Source organism: Topomyia yanbarensis, chromosome 1, assembly GCF_030247195.1.
Source record: "Topomyia yanbarensis strain Yona2022 chromosome 1, ASM3024719v1, whole genome shotgun sequence".
Lineage (NCBI taxonomy): Eukaryota > Metazoa > Arthropoda > Insecta > Diptera > Culicidae > Topomyia > Topomyia yanbarensis.
Window position 1 is genome coordinate 53,010,062 of NC_080670.1, and position 18,910 is coordinate 53,028,971.

Here is an 18,910-nt window from a genome sequence, read left to right on the forward strand (position 1 = left end):
GAGTGAATTCTGCCTGAGAAGGGGCGGTAATGATTGGCTTATAAGAGGCATTGGGGGTAGAGCGGGTCCATTGGTAAACATTGAGACTGTGGCGGTGATCGGGACACTGTTGGAAATCTGTGATAGTAGCATCACAGTTCTTCGATGGCGGAGTGGTTAACGCACCCAACTAGGGACTGGGAGACCGCAGGTTCGATTCCTGCTTGAAGACATATCTTTTCTCAGTGTGTCTAATAAATGGGTCAATTTGCCACCGTTTCGGTAGTTCACTCTGTCTGTTTTCCAATGGACATGTTCCGAAAAGACCTTGAAAAAAGGGAAAAAACATGACTCACGTCAAAAAACTGGAAAAGCCAAACGAACTGTCAAAAACTGCAGCTAAGCGAGCATGAGGGCATTGTGGGGGAAGTAAAGAAGGAAGCCCATGCAAAGTTTATGGGATCTTCCGTGATGCCAGTAAATATTCATGGTTGCTAGTTGTACTGTCTTTGTCGCCGCAAGTCTGTATATAAAGTGTCTGTAGTTAACTTCACTTTTTTGATAGTTCAGCTTGTTTAAATGGACTTAGAATATTTTTTTCTGACCACAGTGCGATGAACTCGGTTCGAATCGCTTCTGAATGCGTAAACATGTTAACAAGATTGCAGAATTGTCATTTATCATTTCGATGTCGTTATCGTGCAATGTTTCATCCGACCATGAAGAATAAAACTCCTTTCATTTCATATACCGATAGAGCTCATCTTTCTAAATAAAACATCATATCTAGGTTGGGTTTTCAAAAAGCCGTATTGACATTTTTCTCAAACGGAGAAATATGAGTTTTTAATTTTACGACCAAACTTTTTTATCCTACACGCAGAAAAAATTAGCATATTTAAACCAAAAACATGTGTTATTGAATCCAATCATTTATTGTTTATCACTTTAACAAACAAACTTATTGGTTTGAAAATATTTTTTTATTAGAACAACAACAAATTTTTGCTTTCAATAAATACATTTTTAGTATCAATAATTTTCTTTTAATTTCAATAAAATAATTATTGAAAAACGGAACGATAATTTTGTTTTATTGAAACAATAAATAAATTTTATTGAATTCAATAAATAATTTTATTGTCTCCCGACCAATAATTTAATTTATTGAATTTAATGCATAATTTTATTGAATCTACAAATCTTTTTTCTGCGTGTATTTAGAAACAAAACTGTTTTATATGATGATAAACCTTTTTAATGTTTTATTTATTCATATACTTTAGTTGTATAATGCGGTTGAAAGGAAATTATAGCGTTTACTACGAGTTTTAAGCAAAATTCGACAATACGACCTTTTGCTGTCAATACGACATCTTTTTAACTTACGATACGTCCTTTTTCTTGTGAATATTTCACATACGTCGTAGCGCTTAGGACTGATTTCTGTTCAATAGATCCCATAGGTCTATTGAAAAATTTAATTTTATGTGTAATTAAAATGAAATAACGTTTGAAGTCGAATTAATTCTGCCAACACTAGTTCACAGTTCAACTACTCCCCGAAAGAGCGCTTGAGATGTTTCATCGACTTTATTAAGAAAGAGGGGAAATCGATATAAAACTAGGACGACGAAATGTCAATATTCTTTTTCCCCTCTCTTTTTACTCATACGCGCGATGTAAACATTAGCAAAACGTCGGAAGTACGTTTTCTTGTATTTATTTAATTTTGCCGATACGACATAGAAGTTTTTTTTCGATTATGCGAGTTTTTGACTGCAGCGATTTTACATTGCAGAAGGCTTTTCTCATTGGATAGAATGGTAAGTTTTAACACTATTACAGTGTACAATGGTGTAATAATAAAGTACTCATTACCGTCGACAGTTACAAATTGATGGATGAACTTTGTGCCAATGCACCGAAGAACAACTGAAACTGCTCAATCTGGTGACAAGGGATTTCGATTAGCATAGTAGATGTCCAAGTGAAATAAAACAGGCAAGTATTTTTTATTATTTCGTATTAGCAGTTATATAATTGATTAGTAGTTGCAAAAACGTTTTGTTTTTGGAAGTCAACACCGTTGGCTTCCGCTGATAACGTGAAGATGTAAGTGAACCACAGGAATACCTGTGGCGCTTTATCTTTCCTTATTGACCTTCCATCAGCTTGAGAATATATCCACTGGGGCTCATTATAAAGTGAACCGTTCCCTACGGGAGCACATCAAACGAAAAACACTTGAGCGCTTCGTAGATAGTGTTGGCCGGTATCGGTATATGCTGTTAGGTAATCTTGTCGAATATGGGTTTGAGCGTCAGATGATTTCGGATGATGCACGCTCGTAAAAAGTAACTCAAAATTGAGTTTAATCCCACCCATTTCCAGATAAAGTGGAACAACCCTTAAATTGAGTAATTCCAGAGTTACTCAAATTTGAGCAAGCCTGCCTGAACCAAAAACTGAGTAATTATTACTCGGTTTTTGAGTACAATATAATCCACACTAAACCTAAAAGTGCGTCACTATTACTCAGATTTTGAGTTGAAAATTACTCAAATTTTGAGTTCAGTACAACTTTAACAAAACCAAAAATTGAGTGATTATTACTCAGACTTTGAGTTGAACATTACTCAAATTTTGGGTTCAGTAGAACTTTAACAAAACCAAAAATTGAGCGATTATTACTCATATTATGAGCAGAAGCTTACCCAATTTTTGAGTAGACAAAAAATCCAAAAATTGAGTTGAAATTTCTCAGAGTTTGGGTAGAATGATACTCAATTTATGAGTGCAATATTTCATTAAAACCCAGTAAAGTTCAGCCAGAAATGAGTCAGAATTCCTGCTGGTTCCAGTTAGTATTCCGGCTGCAGTGATACAAACGATTCTAGTTAGAATAGGTTGTGTCACTGGAGCTTGAATACTAACTGGAGCCAGCCGGAATCCGGCTCATTTCCGGCTGAACTTTACTGGGAAACACCCGGATCATGACTTGGAATTCTAAATCATTTCTTTCCGGAGTTCAACTGAAGTGCAACAACCGATTCCTATTTAAACTGGTTCACGATCGATTGTTGCATCTGAACTGGAGCTAAACCTATTTTCATCCAGTGAAGAAATTGGCCGTAAAAATTTTGTTTTGGATGTAATACAATCCAGGCTTTCTTTTCTCATGGAATATTTTTACAATAATACTTAAAGAAACTTCAGTTTATTAAATTTTATGTTTTTTTTGTAAGTATAGCGTAAATATTACCTCGTAACTTCATTACCGTTTCAGTATCCACCACTTCTGAAATGTTCTGCATGCTGGTTGCTCAAATCCACTCTTAAAATTTAAATGTATTTTTCACAAACACTACAATTCTAGCTCCAACTATTATAAATATTTGAACAAATTATTTTTAAAAAGCTGATGAACGATAACTAAACGAGCCTGTACCTACTAATGGAAAATGGCGGATGACGCTTGGAATTTTTAACTTGGCGAAAAATGGCTTTTCCATTTGGCAACTCCAAAACGGTTTCTTGTGTAATACCCAAAAAGAGAGTCAGAGTTACTCAGAGATATTATACCTGTCAACTCAATTTTTGACGTTCACGAACATCATTCAAAACTGAGTTAAAAACTACTCAGAGTCTGAGTAACTTTTTACGAGCGTGTGGGAGGTATAGGAGTTTGTACGTCTTCCTCGATACAATCGCATCAAGACTTAATAACATTGTACATAGGGTAAATGTACTATAATTCGCCCCCCTAAAACATTTGTTTGCAGAAAAACTTTAAATTTCAACAATTTTGAATTGCTCTAACTAATTTTATTTTATCATTCTCATCACGTATCATATAGTATCCAATAATCGTGAATAAAAGTGATTTAAAACATTAAATTAACGAAAAAATAACAATATTCTAAATCGAGATGTGTTTCAATTTTCGTCCCCCTAAATTTAATCTTCGCCCCCCTCTTGCTCTATTCTTCGTCCCCGTGCGCCCACGCACAATTTCACGACTTCTATCATGCTACAATATCACAGAATTGGTAATAGAGAAAAGATTAGACAAATCCAGATTATATTTTCAAAAACTAGCTATCAAACAAATAATACGTTAACTTACAAGCTCTTGTATTTATAGTCTTATTATGTTGTGTTGTGTTGCAAAACGAGCGGGAAGCACTCAAAGTTCGTTCGTTCGCGAGCGTGTACGAATAGCACTGCCCATGATCGCATATTTGTCCCGCCTTCTATGGGATTTCCTATCTTTATGGGACTGATTTGCGGTCATGTGCAGAGCATGCCTAGCGCTCTTCATCGTTCGCGACTGGGTGAAGCAAAATCTCGCAAGAAACCCAAGCTTTCATCTAGTATGTAGGGCATATCCAGGAAGCTTTTCTCGCAAAATCTCGTGTGCTTTGTTATCTCGCAAGCGAGAAATGCGTTGAAGAGCACACGCGAGTGTGGATGCACGAAGAGCATGCTCTACTAATGGCATATTCGTTTTGGACAGTGCACTACACCGGTGTAGTCGGTGTTACACTCATTCAAACTTGGGTGTAATCAGTCTATCTCTTTCTTTGCACTACACCGGTGTAGCACCAAGAAAACACGAAAACGCCATAAGAGTGTTCTCGATATTTCGCGCGAACAAGGAAGGCGTTGTACGCGCCAACGAACGAGAATAGCAAAAACGAACAAACCATTCGTTAACTAAATAGCATTTCTAGAAAAATACTCTAAATGCTAGAAAAATCAAGACACCCAAGTCTTCTCACTATATTTTCGTAACTGCACAGGATTAAAAATTTATTTGCCTCCGGTTTTGCAGCAGATGCAATGGATACATAAATTAATATGTCAAGCATATGTTTTAAAAATCATTTTGGAATTATCAACTGATATTCTTTGTGTAAATCATGAATGAAACAGATATATTTTTTGGTAGTTGACTTGGAGCAACAATTTCAATTTTTTTCAAATATTTCGAATATGCCCAAAATGACTACAGATGCTTACTTAAATTAAAAGGATATATGTGTAGATACGAAACAATAACTATTCTTTAGTCTTTCTTATCGTTATACGCAAAACTACTCCATGTGCAATGGAATACCCAATACACATGAGACAATTATACGTAGAGTGGCAGTATAAGTTCTTATGAATGTTTTTCCAAATTATTATAAATATCCAAGTAGTAGAACCAACATTATAGCGTATTTCATTATTCCCTAATGAGGTCTCGGGTATATACTAGAAACTTTGCACGTGATTATCTCGAAATCATGTTTTTCCAAAAACGTCTTTGCTGTGACTACGATTGCCGAAAATGTTTTCAACGGATGTCTCTTAGACAAAACGCGCTTTTGTGAAAATGGTTATAACTTCGACAATTAGGGTGGATGTACCAATAGTCGCATACTCAAGGAAAACTTTGGCCAAAAATCGATGAATAGACCAAAACATTAAAAACATTAAACGAAAGCTTTCAATCCCTACTTCATAGGAAAAATATAAAGATTGTTTAATAACCAATTTATGTATTCAAAACCGCTTGTACCACTATAGGAACACATGTACCAATAGTGGTGCAATCGCTAATTTCTGGTCCTATTGTTGCAAATCTCATTGATTTCTTATGGGACTTGCAACTATAGGTACACTATGTCAACTATAGGTGCAAGGAAGCACCTATTCACAGAACATCAACTTTTTAAAAGTTTTTTTTAAGCAAATTTCAAGGATACCAGTTTTATTGTTGCATAATTTTAGTGCGATGAATCGATAAAAAATATTTGTTGATGATTGGTACCTTGGTTAGACGTATAACCCACTACTGAAACTATTGGTGCACCTCAACTATAGGATCACCCACCCTATTAATATTTATTCATGTTCACAAAAAATAGACATTGTACTACGCTAGACGTATGATAAGTATTTGATATAAATAAGGCTACATACCTTCATAAAATTTCAAATTTTTCCCCCCTTCCCAAATTCTGCACCTCAATATGTAAAACCCCTTAATCACAGACAGAAACTCCGTTGTATTTGTTTTTATTAAGGCTTTCCAAACGAATTAATTTTTGGCTTGTTTCTCTATAAACTATTAAAAAATGAATGGAGAGGTTGTATTTTGATAGGTTTTGTCTTCCTTACAGAGAAAGCCTAGAAACCTGCTCGGTGCTGTTTAGAATCCGCGTATCATGAATATACATTCGTAAAACATCAAACATTACGTTTGTAAAAGGTTTTTTAATTATAATTGATATAGTTTAATTGAATTGTTAATAACATATTTGAGAAATCGAAAACAACTGCGCTGGATTCAAAGATAGATTGCAGAATCTGATTATCTTCACTGCAACTGAATAGGCAGAGAGCAGTCTTGTGGCGCTCTTATTTTTCCAGTATATAAAAAAGGTACTTTCGTTTAGTTACCAAGTAGTTTATCCGTTTTTACTCGGTTTAGAGATATTTACCTTAGAAAGAGTGAATAGCTCTGTAAATAGCGAAAAGCGAAGCGAAAACAGGTTATGGTATTTCAGAAAATTGTCTATTTCAGCCGTCTATATTACTTTCGAAAACATCAGAAATCGCTCGAAGCTCCATAATACAAGTTATGGCGAAAAAACTGTTTTTGAGGGACCTTTCACAAACAACGCCCTGTATCTCGAAAACCAAGAGCTTCCGAAAGAAATCTTCCTGGTAAGTTTCTCTACAACTTAATTGAAGTGAGTATTTTTCTATCTGAATTATTGAAGAAAATAAATTTCGTAACTAACTATTAAGAGGATTAGTCAACGATCCGATGTGATTGTAAGAAAGAGCGTTTTATTTCAAGAAATTTCCTCAAAGACTTCACATAACTAAAATCAATAGTCTACTTTGTTACCGCTGTGGAACGGGGCGAAGATAGAAACCCATACGAAGAAAAGAACGCTATATGAGATTTCGCCAGGGGCGAAGATTAGAATTGAGTTTCATCTTGCGTTAATTTTCGCCACATTTTTAAATTGTTCAAACTTAATTAAAGAAAGGTAATAATCGCGGATGTGCGTTGACATGTATTCCTGCAATGCTTAAAAACATTACTATTGAATATTCTAACGCTTGCTTACTCACAAAATTTATAAAACTTTCCCCGCGATAAAAAAATGTCACCATTTTTAGTTTTCAGGAAAATAAGTGCTCTACAGGTACTACTTTATTTACGACTAAAAATACGTTATGAAATATTTTTGTTGAAAATAGGGCAGTTTTCACATTTTATTCGACTTAGTTTGTTTTTCAGTAATAGTCGAAAGCGGAGTTCCAGGTCGTAAAGCAGATGGAATTACTTATAGTTGTTCTGCAAGGGGGGCGAAAATTAGGGAGGGGGCGAAGAATGATACTTCTACCCTATTAATGTTCTGGCCGAAACCGTACCGAAACTTCATTTGGGTTAAAAATTATCGGATTCTCATTTTCAAAGTCGTATGTGAATTTACAGAATTATTAAAAAAATGTTTTACTTAGGTCCTTTTACTGCAAACGTAAGTGCAGATGCAAGCATTGCTAAATAAATGTTACTTGCGTCCTTTTGCTATGCGCGTATCTCCACAATTCTGCGAATCCAATTTAGATGTACATACGACCTTGTGAAACAAAAAGGACGTAACCATTATTTGGAAAAATGTGATAAAGAAAATGTGTACGACGTTTTTTAATTTATTTTATAATCAATCTAAAACCCGTTTTTAGAGAATACGGTTCATGTGCTACGATAGTGATGTTAGAAAAGAGTGGCATGATGGAGATAACTCAGTTTGTTTACTTTTGTCGCTTACGACCTTTTGAATACCCAACCGAGATATATGTTCAATAGAGTGGGACATGGTTATATGAAAAAATAAAATTTTGCTCCGAGTAACTTTTTGGGTCCCATTTAGCTCCCAGAACAACTCTGCAAATTTTTAGCTCGATCGGTGAAACTATATTTTTGCGCCCACGGTTTAAAGTTTACATGGGGTTTCGTATGGGAAAATCGTCTTTTGCAAAATAATTCTTCCAAGAGTCGCCCGTTACTTCCTAAAAAATAAAAAGATGTCTGATTTTTATAGGAAATTTATTGAGGAAACAAAGTCTAGAAGACTGCGAAACGATCTGATGCTTGCGGAAAAAGTTATTGAGTAAAAACCGATTGATGTCCTGAAGATTGATGAAAATTTCACTTTTCATAGCTGCTGATGGTCGAATTATATACAAAATTTATAACTTTCTCTTATTATGTACAAAGAAGAAATTTATCCTTCAAATCTCTTGCGAAGTGACCAAACAGTGTAGATAAATTATTTAGTCACATTAAGAGAATATTAAAACAAAATTGCGTATAATTGGACAACCAACAGCAGTGGTGCTAGAAAAAATGAATATTTTATCAATCTTCAGAGCATCAACCGGTTTCTGCTTAATAACTTTTTTCTCAAGCGTCGTGGTTTTCGAGACATTGTTTCTTTGTTAAATTCCATATAAAAGCCACATAACGATTTATTTTTAGGAAGTAATGGGGGACTCCTGGAAAAATTAATGAAATGTGAAAGTTAATTTTCTCATGCAAAATCCCATGTAAACTTTAAACAGTGGGCGCAAAAAAAATAGTTTCAGGGATCGAGCTAAGAATTTACACAGTTGTTCTAGGACCCAAATGGTACCTAAAAAGTTGCTAGGAGATGGAATCTAATTTTTGTTTCACCCTAATGTTCAACCTGCAAAACTTAAGAATGATTTTTAATTGATTTTCTAAAGAACTGTAAACACGTCCTCAGTCGACACTATTTATCTCCCTTGACAGTGAATTTAGCTACATACACGCAAAATTTAACTTATGCATCGATAGCATACTTTTCTATCTGCCTCTCGTTTCTTCTGCTGTAAATTTTATGCATTTTACATATTCGGTCTATCCACTCATTGAATGCTTACTAGAAGTATATGCATAAAAATGCATAAAAATTACAGCAGAAGAAAAGAGACTGGAATAGAAAGTTTCTAACTATGCATATTTTTATTTCTCAGTGTAGGTTACCGTTTTTGACAGTTACCCTAGCAAAAGAATAGGGATCAAGGTAGTTCAATGGATGGTTTGGTCGTGATAATTCAATTTTGTGAAAAACAAAAGACTCGTGATTTTGCGTACAAAAAATAAAAAAAGTTTGATTACGCATCTTTATCAGCTGCGTCGAAAAACAAATCTAAAACAGCATATGGCTTAATGACCCAATTGATTGATCGAATGCAAAATTTACATGTTAGGAATGATACCAGAATAGGTCGATTTCACTGTTAGATGAATTAATTCGGTTTCTGGGTGCCCAACTACGTTCATGCGATTCAGTGAATTATTCTGAATAATTCTTTCGAAGATATCAAGTCTTTACAAGTGTTTACATAAATTCAAGTGTTCACATAAAAAATAAATTTTGGTGAATTATGTGACTATTCTATTTTAAAATAAAATTAGCCCTTAACTGTTATGTGTCCAACAAAAAAAAACACCTTTAACAGGCCAACAAATTGAAATGCTCATAACTATGGCTTTCTTTATCCGATTTGGACACTTTTAGATTTTTTGGATTCAGGAACTCGTCCACTTTTTGATTTGTAAAATTGAACTGGATGAATGGATCTGGTGCTTGGTAATCCGGATTTTCCGGGGTAATGTTCCAGTACTAGGGTATGATTTGTAAACTTTAATAATATCCTAGCAATATGAGTATCAAAACTCTTCAAATTGTCTCGGAAGTCTGTTATTTATTGTTACGGGACCCTATGGCAATTTAAAAACGTGTTTAATCCACCTAACAGTGTGATGAGACATTTCTTATAACTCTTATCACTTTCTTCGGATATTATATCGTTTAAGAACATTTAGAACTTGATGCTTCGCGATGTTTTTGATAACACATACTACATGGGATAGTGGCAGGACTCAGAGAATCGCTCAAATCAGCATAGAACAACATCAGTGCTAGAAATCGCAAACCAAATCAATGGGAAAGCGAAAAAATGGCCCATAAAATAGACATACCAACGAATTATTGTTAATGCTATGTTAATAAAATATCTATATTGTGGTGGGAAAACTGAATTTTCCTAAAAGCGAATTTTTTTTGAATCGATTTGAAGTTTATATTTTACTCAAATTTCCAACGCGACTGAGAACTAAGAAATCAACGCTTTTTCTTGAAAAGGGCGATACTAGCAGTGATACCATTCAAAGAAAATCAACAGTGTATATTTCCAGACTTGGTTTTATTTCCTATTTAAGAACTATTGTGTTTTTTACATCCTAGATTGCATGATTCAGTGATCGAAACCCAAAACTTCATAAAGTATTTGAAATTATTAAATTAAAATTTGTTTTTGCTATTGAAATTTACAAAATGATAGTATCGCCCCTTTGGCGATTGTTTACTTTTTCGGTCCCACCTATCAGCATTGAAGTATCGTTCTTACGTTTTTTTACAATAACTACCGTTCTACACCACCGATTTCGTCCGGGTTTTTTTCAATAGCGATCATTGTTACTATTTACAGCTGGTATCAGCTTGATAATCCTAAAAAAATACGAAAATGACAGTTTCGCTTCTAAACTGCTAGCAAAAAAAGTATCGCCCTGTTTGTTTGCATGGAGCGTGGAGGGCGAAACTTTAAATAAACAAACAAAAATACACTTTCGCCCGTTGTATTTTTTGCTGTAGTTTAAGAAAGCAATATCGTAGAATCAAAATTTTTAGGTTAATTTGTTGCGTTTCAAAGCCCTCATTCGCATGTAAGAAAAAAGCCCTATGTTTACATTTGTAAGTATCGCCCTTTTCTCAAAAAAGTGTTGAAAGGAAATCGCAGCTGCTGATATCACGCTATCTCTGAAGTACATGCGTGCATAGTTTCAAATTTTACTTCGACATCGACTTTTTCTAAAGATGACTTCCCAGTAGTATTGTTGATTTGAATTATTATCGCTAATCCCAATGCCAAAGAACAAATAAAAAAAAACGAACCGTTTGGGAAAATCATCATCATTACTGGAATTTTCATTTTCACGAAACTTTTCGATAACCTTCCGTCACTTGCGTGCACAGTAGGGTGGACAGGAAAAAATGACCCCTATCGGCCCACCTCTGCGTCGATTCCTAGTCCCACCAGGAGTACTTGCACCAAATTTGAAGCAAATCGGACAAGTCTAACTACCGGACCAACGGGCCTGAAATTTGTATGGGAATTTTCAACAATTTACATGGAGAAAGCCCACCAGCATGCATTTTCGCCGCTAGGTGGCACTGTATGCATCGTATTATCACTGTAAGTGAAAATAAGAAGGATAATTGAATTGTCTACAACTTAGTCGAAGACTGCAAGTAAATCCGACTTTGTTGAAAGAAGTTATTAAACTTTTAACGAAGTGATGTCTGAGTCAGTTTTGCATGGGGCCTAATAGTGCATGGTTGTGTATCAGTACTCGATTCACACGAACTAAAAATTTTTGTGAAATAATCGTTAGGTTTAGCTCAATGGTATGTTCAGAAGAATTATAGTAAATAATACGAGTCATGCTGTGATTAGAAAATTTTAGTTCCACCTGTTACCGCATAGAGGGCGCCAACACTAACTTTTCAACGGAGAGAGATAGAAATTTGGTGTCTTCTACAAAGTTATAGAACAGGCATTTTTCAGTATTTCTTCTGAACATTTTGATACTCTATCTCTCTTCTATGAAAAGTTAGTAGTGGCGCCCTCTATGCGGTCACAGATGGAACTAAAATTTTCTAACCAAAACATAACTCGTATTATTTACTATAATTTTTGTAAACATACTATTCGGCTAAATCTAACCATTATTTCACAAAAATATATAGTTCGCGGGACTCGAGTACTGATACACAACCATGCACTGCTAGGCCCCATGCAAAACTGACTCAGACATCACTTCGTTAAAAGTTTAATAACTTCTTTTAACATAGCCGGATTTACTAGCAGTCTTCGACAAAGTTGTAGATAATTAAAATATCTTTCTTATTTACATTTACAGTGATAATACGATGTATACAGTGCCACCTAGCGGCGAAAATACGAGCTAGTGAGTCTTCTCTATGTAAATTGTTGAAAAATCCAATATAAACTTCAGGCATGTTGGTCCGGTAGTTAGACTTGTCCGATTTGCTTCAAATTTGGTATAAGAACTCCTGGTGGGACTAGGAATCGACTCAGGGGTGAGTTTTCAAAAATTCATCATTTTTCTGGGCAGTCTAGTGCACAGTGCTCTAAAAATCTAGCGAAATCGTCTTAGTGCACCAGCGGGTCTGTAAAGAATACTAAAAATTAATTTCTATTCCATAATTTTCGGTTCAGCAATTCGAGAGATCGTGCTCACCGTAAGCCATGAAAAATAGACTACGTTGTGAAGCGATGGTCACTATTTATTAAAAAATCACGGTTAAATAAAAAATAAAACTATTAAAAAATTTCAAATAGTTTATAATTTTCACAAACTTATTAGGAAAAATTGTTTAATAATAAAAGCTTTCGTAATATTGTGTAGGAAAAAAGCTGAAAATTTGAAAATAAATCTGAGGATTATGATTGATTACAGAACTCTGGAATTTTCTATTGGAATGTTTTCAGGCAGGAATTTGATATTGATGTTATTAGACAACTGTGAAATCAAGACCAATAGATCAGTTACATATCAGGACCCCATTCCGACAATTTATCAAAAGTCCTCATGATGTTTACAACAACAGGTTATCAATCTACGGATCAGATAATTGTTATTGTAATATTGAATTAAATCAGTTAGCATCAATAAATTTTCAACTCCAATCCAATTTTTTTTTGGTGTGGTGGGGGGGGGGCTGTATGGTGTTAAACCCCAAAACCTTCTCTTGGCTACGCCGTTGCTTGGAGTTATTTATTTCGCTTTTCATTTTCCGAAAGGTTTCAGATCGATCCGATGGTCATAAGTTAGAAAAAATGCAGTCAGAAGGTTCGCACAAATGAACATTTTTGCATTGATAAGTTATCAAGTTCCTTCCAGACAACTTGGAAGTGTTCGGTGATTATTTCTAGCGGTTGTAGATAGAAAAATGAAATGCAAAATTCGATTTATCGAAATAATGTTTGGCTTATTTCAATGGATTATTACTATATTGAACAATAAATAGGCGACGAAGAGTAATCCACAAACAACAAGCCATAACTTTTAAAGTATTCAAAATAGATATTTAAAGTCTTTAGTAAAGTTATTCGCAAAAGTAACAGCTACAAATTTGCTGAAGACATTATTTCGATATAATCACTTCCAAGAAAATTTGTGAAAATATCTCACTCATAGGGGGATTAATCAGCAAAAGTACAATACGAAAAGAAAGAGCATATTACCTCCATTAAATTCTCCGAAGATACTATTGACCTAAAATAAGCCGTTTTGGCGTTAATAATAGATTACATGTTTTTGGTCATATTTCTGGCAATGGGAAATGATAAAAAATTTTCGTCCGCATTTAATGTTAAATATCTCTTTTAATAATAGTCCGATTTCAACAATCCATAGCTTGTTCGAAAGGTATTCGTTAAAGCTGTCTACAAACATATAAATTGGTCATCTATATTGTCAATTCCGGCAGATAATTTAAAAAAACTGCAAAAAACGCCATTTTTACGCATTCAAACATTCATATCTTAAAAACTAAACATCAGAATCAAAAACAAATTAATAGCGTTCATACTGTTTTTTAGTTCTTTCATTTAAAATTGGTTTGGATAAGACACACACACACACACAGACATTGTCCCAAATCGTCGAGCTGAGTCGATTGGTATATAAGACTCGGCCCTCCGGGCCTCGGAAAAAATCTTGAAAGTTTGAGCGAATTCTATACATTTCTTTTATAAGAAATGTAAAAATGGAATTGGAATGGAATGGCCACTCACGGCCCCACGGGAACCTGCTCCAGAATGTCCGTTCCGGGGTCAAATCACCAAATTGTTCCAAAAGCACGAGATACAGCCTACTGATGCAATTCCAAGAATTTCGATACCCATATTGCTAGTATTCCATTGAAGTTCACAAATAGTATCCCAGTACTGGAACCTGCTTCTGGAAATCCGGATTCCCGGGAACCGAATGAAGTAACCCGATTCATTTTTACCAGCGGATGAGTTCCTGAATCCAAAACACCAAAAAGCATCAAAATCGGTTGGAAATTACCTTAGTTATTGGCATTTCATTTTTGTGGGTACCCGGGTACCCACGTCGGCCTGTTACGTAGTAAAAAAATTCAGAAGCCCCTCCTAACTCCCCCCCCCCCCCTAACTATATCAACAATATTATTAACCCAAAAGCTTGACTTAGTGATGTTCTAAGATGTCACAAAGTTTCAATTTCCAGCTATGGATAAAACATAGGAATTTCATTAATTGAAACCTAAAAAGGTACCCGCGTCGGATACATAACGGTTAAGCATTTTGCAGAGAAATCATTTCCTCAGTGCAAAATCATGGAACTTGGAACTACCTTTATGGAATTTTCAGACTCCACTGTTGACTCTAAACTTTCAGAACAATTGATGAGCAACGATCTTAGTAACACTAGAACCATTCATGGACGGGACTCGAACATAAGACGATCATCGATACAGTACCTCGAAATTCCATTCAATCGATTATGAAATTTAATCGTTAATTTGTTAGCAAGATCGGGATGCTTACATTCTCAAAGATAAAACATGGTCTTTCCCGCGGGAAGTATCCCCTGCTGATTTCACCAGATCTGACAGATAATTTAAGATCGTTTTTAAATAGGCGGACTCTTCCTTCGAACGTATACCGCACTTCGGTAGGTCACATTTCCACAAATTTATGGGCGGCACTTGAGCAGGTTTTATTTTTTTTCGACAATTTATCGAATCTGTTCTCCGATGCATCGCGGCTAATTTATTCAACACTACATTTGATTTTATTAATTATATCAAATTCCAAGTGTGCACGATTATATGTTTCAGTTGGTCTCCGGGGCGGGAAACACTGTAGTTTATCGGTCTGGTTTGCTGAACACTTGATTGAAAACAGGAATCCGAGGCTGACCGCGGCGAAACAGTTTAATTTCCTGCGACGTATGTAGCTCTAGCCAACGGCAAAGTGTGCTATACATTTAGGGCCCACAGTGCAAGAGCAAATCAAAACAATATCATAAACAAACACCGGGATCTTGAAACAGAACCGGGGCTGAGGTTGGCGAGCAAATTGCTTCATTTCCAAATGCCACACTTATCAAATCTAAAATTAATCAACGGTCCAATACTTTCGATTTTTTTTGTCAACTGGTTTACTACCTGGCAGCGGAGATCTAATTGCGGGTGCTGAGAAGTATGGGACGGAACGTTTTATTAATTTATTGCAGTCATTTAGCGCGAACAACGCCATTTATCTTCCGCGCTGAGCGGTAACTCAATTCGCCTCCTATCGCTACTGCGGGAGACCATAGAATTGCGAAGTATAGAAAAATAAACATATTGATTCAAATGCAGCAAAACTGCTGCGGGCGTTCGGCTCGAGGTGCCCAGGAGCTAGGTACCGGGCTGCACTTCGGTATGCTTTTCTAAGGGGACCTTCAAAAGAAACATTTTATAAAATTCTATACTTGACATCCAAATTCGACAGTTTAACATGTGTTTGACAGTGTATGGTTATTAGACAACAACATATATGGGGAGAATAGGGGTAATATGGACCACGAAGAAACTATTTGCCAAATAAAAAACTGTATACATATTCAAATGAAAATACTCACTTCGAAAAAATTGAAATTATTTATAACACACCAAAAAATTCTCAATTTTATCGTTGACGTAATTGCAAACATAACACAATTTAACAAGCCGTAATTCAATAAATGACAAAAAATAACCGTGTTCCGTTTAATTTACGAAATTCAACGACATGTAAAATTGGAATCAAATGTAAAACTAAGTTATTTTCGATGCTCATATATGTCAGGGTCAGGAGACGTAAATTTACATGATTTTTTCTAGGTAAGCAACATGGCGAGGTTTGCTGATAGCAGAATTTTACATGTTTAACATGTAAAATAAAATATTGCGTCTCTTCTGATGAACAACTCGGCTTAAGGAAGTTGAGTAATTGCGAACGACGCATAATTTTACATGTTCTTGGGTGTAAATTCAAGTAAATTGAGACACTTTTTATGTGCATCTGACGAGACGTCAAGATTTTTGGGTTGTGTACGTTTCAAATCACACACAAACCCTAATTACCATTGTATCCAAGTTTGTACGCAAGAGTCATGTGTTACGTTGTAAACTCGGTGCCCGTTGTTTGACAATGTGACACTTGCTGTCCTTCTTCGTCGCGTTGCTTCTTCAGTAGAGAAATAGTCCTACCTGCAACACTTCAAAACTCTCTCCGATTAAGCTGCTCGTCGGTATCACCACCACAAGCGCGCTCTCTCCGTTTCCACCACCTCGGTAGACAAATGTGGCTACCTGTGGCTTGCTGCGAAAATCCCACTGTCGATGCGGCACTTTTCGGTGCCACTTGTTTTCCTTATTCGTCGTACCACTTCTGCGGTAGACAAATAGAGCAAATGGGTCTACCTGTGACGCTTCCCTCTCGTCGATTAGAATTGCCCGACGACACCAATACACTATACTTTTTTCTGTGTGTACAGGCACGATCACTGTCGATTTCTGCCACCGCGGTAGGCAAATTCGTCTACCCGCGGTTTGCTGTCAAAACACCACTTGTCGAGGATGCCGTTGACCACGCCTCCGACGTATCAACTGTCGACTCACACTTAACAAACTGGTCTCTCTCTCTCTCTCTCTCTCTCTCTCTCTCTCCCACAATAACGCATACAGCGTCTCGCACTCCGTCACTCTCTCGAGAACAAAACCTTCCACCTGGAGGCACAACCGTCTCGGTCGGTTGCAAAAACTGTTATCGTAATCACCATTGTATCCAAGTTTGTACGCAAGAGTCGTATAGAATAGCGCAAAATGAAGTCATAGACTTCTTACTACATTCGTTGAACATTATAATGTTTAAGAAGAACTCAATCCACAAAGCACCCGAAGGCGTTCTAAGTTAACCTTCAAAAACCAGCGCACACTGGGTGCAGTTTCTTATCACCGGTTGAAATATTTTATGACAGCGAAAAAAAGCAAGCAGACCTTCTCATCCAATCTACACCTGTTTTCTCGCTTGTACCTTCTCTTCCGTGCCCACTATTGCGGTCAAACCAGACCGGCTCGTCTTCGTAATCATGCCGATACTGGAATCTGTCATAAATATTCACCTCTGCACGGCAGGAAGCCCAACGCATAGTATCCTTTACACAAAAATATGCAAATATGCACGAGAACACGGTTCGGTTCGGTTTCCACGATTAAACTCCCGCCCCAATCACAATAAATTGGTCGGCAAATTTATGACTTTCCGGAGCTACCGATTAGAAAAGCGAACCCTCGTTTGATATTAACTTGTTTCGCGAAAACAGTGGTATTTTGCAAGAAAACGATGGCAGCTTTAAATGATTTATTGTTTGATGCAGTCAGCGAGGGTAAGATGGGCCCAAACCGCGAAGATCGCTCGCTTTCACATTTTTATAAAATAGTAGCTCCTTTTGTTAACTTTACTTACCCGTGTTATAGAAACATAAATCTTTTAATATTCCAAATTTCATAGAGCATTGCATGACACTCCTTAACCTCACTTTCTGACACTTCAGAGAGCTTACATGCGGGGATTTTGAAAGTTTTTGATTTCACCATAGTACGAGAAACAGGATTCGAGCCGCTTGTAAATTTTATCACCTTGTAAAAAACATATTTTATTTTGAATTTATCATACAATGTTTCATTGGCGACCATCTCACCCCACCGCGATCAAATGTGGCACCGTTAGGGCCGCACCTGCCACTCGAACAACAACAACAACAAGGCATGAGAAGACTAACGATCTTCGATTTGTTTCGAATGTGTTTCCCGACAGCAAATCAATTATCGCGAATTTATCAGCTGTCGGATTAGCCGAAGCCCTCGCAAATTAGTCGGATAGTTGCAATTCCACACCCATTATATACCATACTATCGAGCTCTACACGGAAAGATAATCAATCGAAATAGGGATTGTTGATATTTGCTGTTTTGAGGTACTATATCAGTTCTATTTTTATTTTTGAGAACAAATCTATAGAACAAGCATTTTATTTTTTTTTTCGTTTTACTGCAATCAAATATTTAAAGCCCGTGAAACTAAAATAAATATTAGGTAGCTAAATCAGATCAACCGGCCTGCGTTAGTCCAACCGAAATAAGTTCCAATTTTTTCTCAGATTTTCAATACCAACATTCGATTCGATTTTTAACCTAAAAATTCAAGGGATACTTTACTGGTTTCAATTATTACTTGAGTTCTCAAAAAATAAACTGATGTGCTCACTTAACCAGCCGAATGTTTTTTTGAGGTTCTGAACAGTAAAATAATATTTTTACGAAGATTTCAGCAATCAGATTAAAAGGATACAGAATAATTTGCATTTCTTAACGACTGTCGGTAATTTCCCCAAGCGATTGCTGATTTGCGCTTTAGTTTTAACTGAATTTGTCGAAATCTTTTTGCCTTTCTCAACAGAAAGGTATTGCAATTACTCTGAAAACCGACTTTTTAACGGAGGCCCGGAGGTTCGAGTGACATATACCATTCGATTCAGCTCGACGAGTTCGGCAAATGTATGTGTGTGTATGTATGTGTGTGTATGTGCGTCTGTGTGTATGTACGCGAACACAATCTCACTCACTTTTCTCAGAGATGGCTCCGACTTCCGGTTCCGGAATTACAGGGTGATGAGTACGATCAAGCA

General features: G+C 36.1%; 1 protein-coding gene and 1 non-coding gene across 2 annotated transcripts in view; both read left to right on the forward strand.

The window, feature by feature from the left end:
- The window catches only part of LOC131677621 (cadherin-99C), a 462,625-nt gene that overhangs the window by 352,024 nt on the left and 91,691 nt on the right, over nt 1–18,910 (forward strand). The window lies entirely within an intron of this gene.
- Trnap-agg (transfer RNA proline (anticodon AGG)) lies at nt 139–211 on the forward strand. Its single transcript has one exon. It is a non-coding gene; the product is annotated as a tRNA-Pro (tRNA).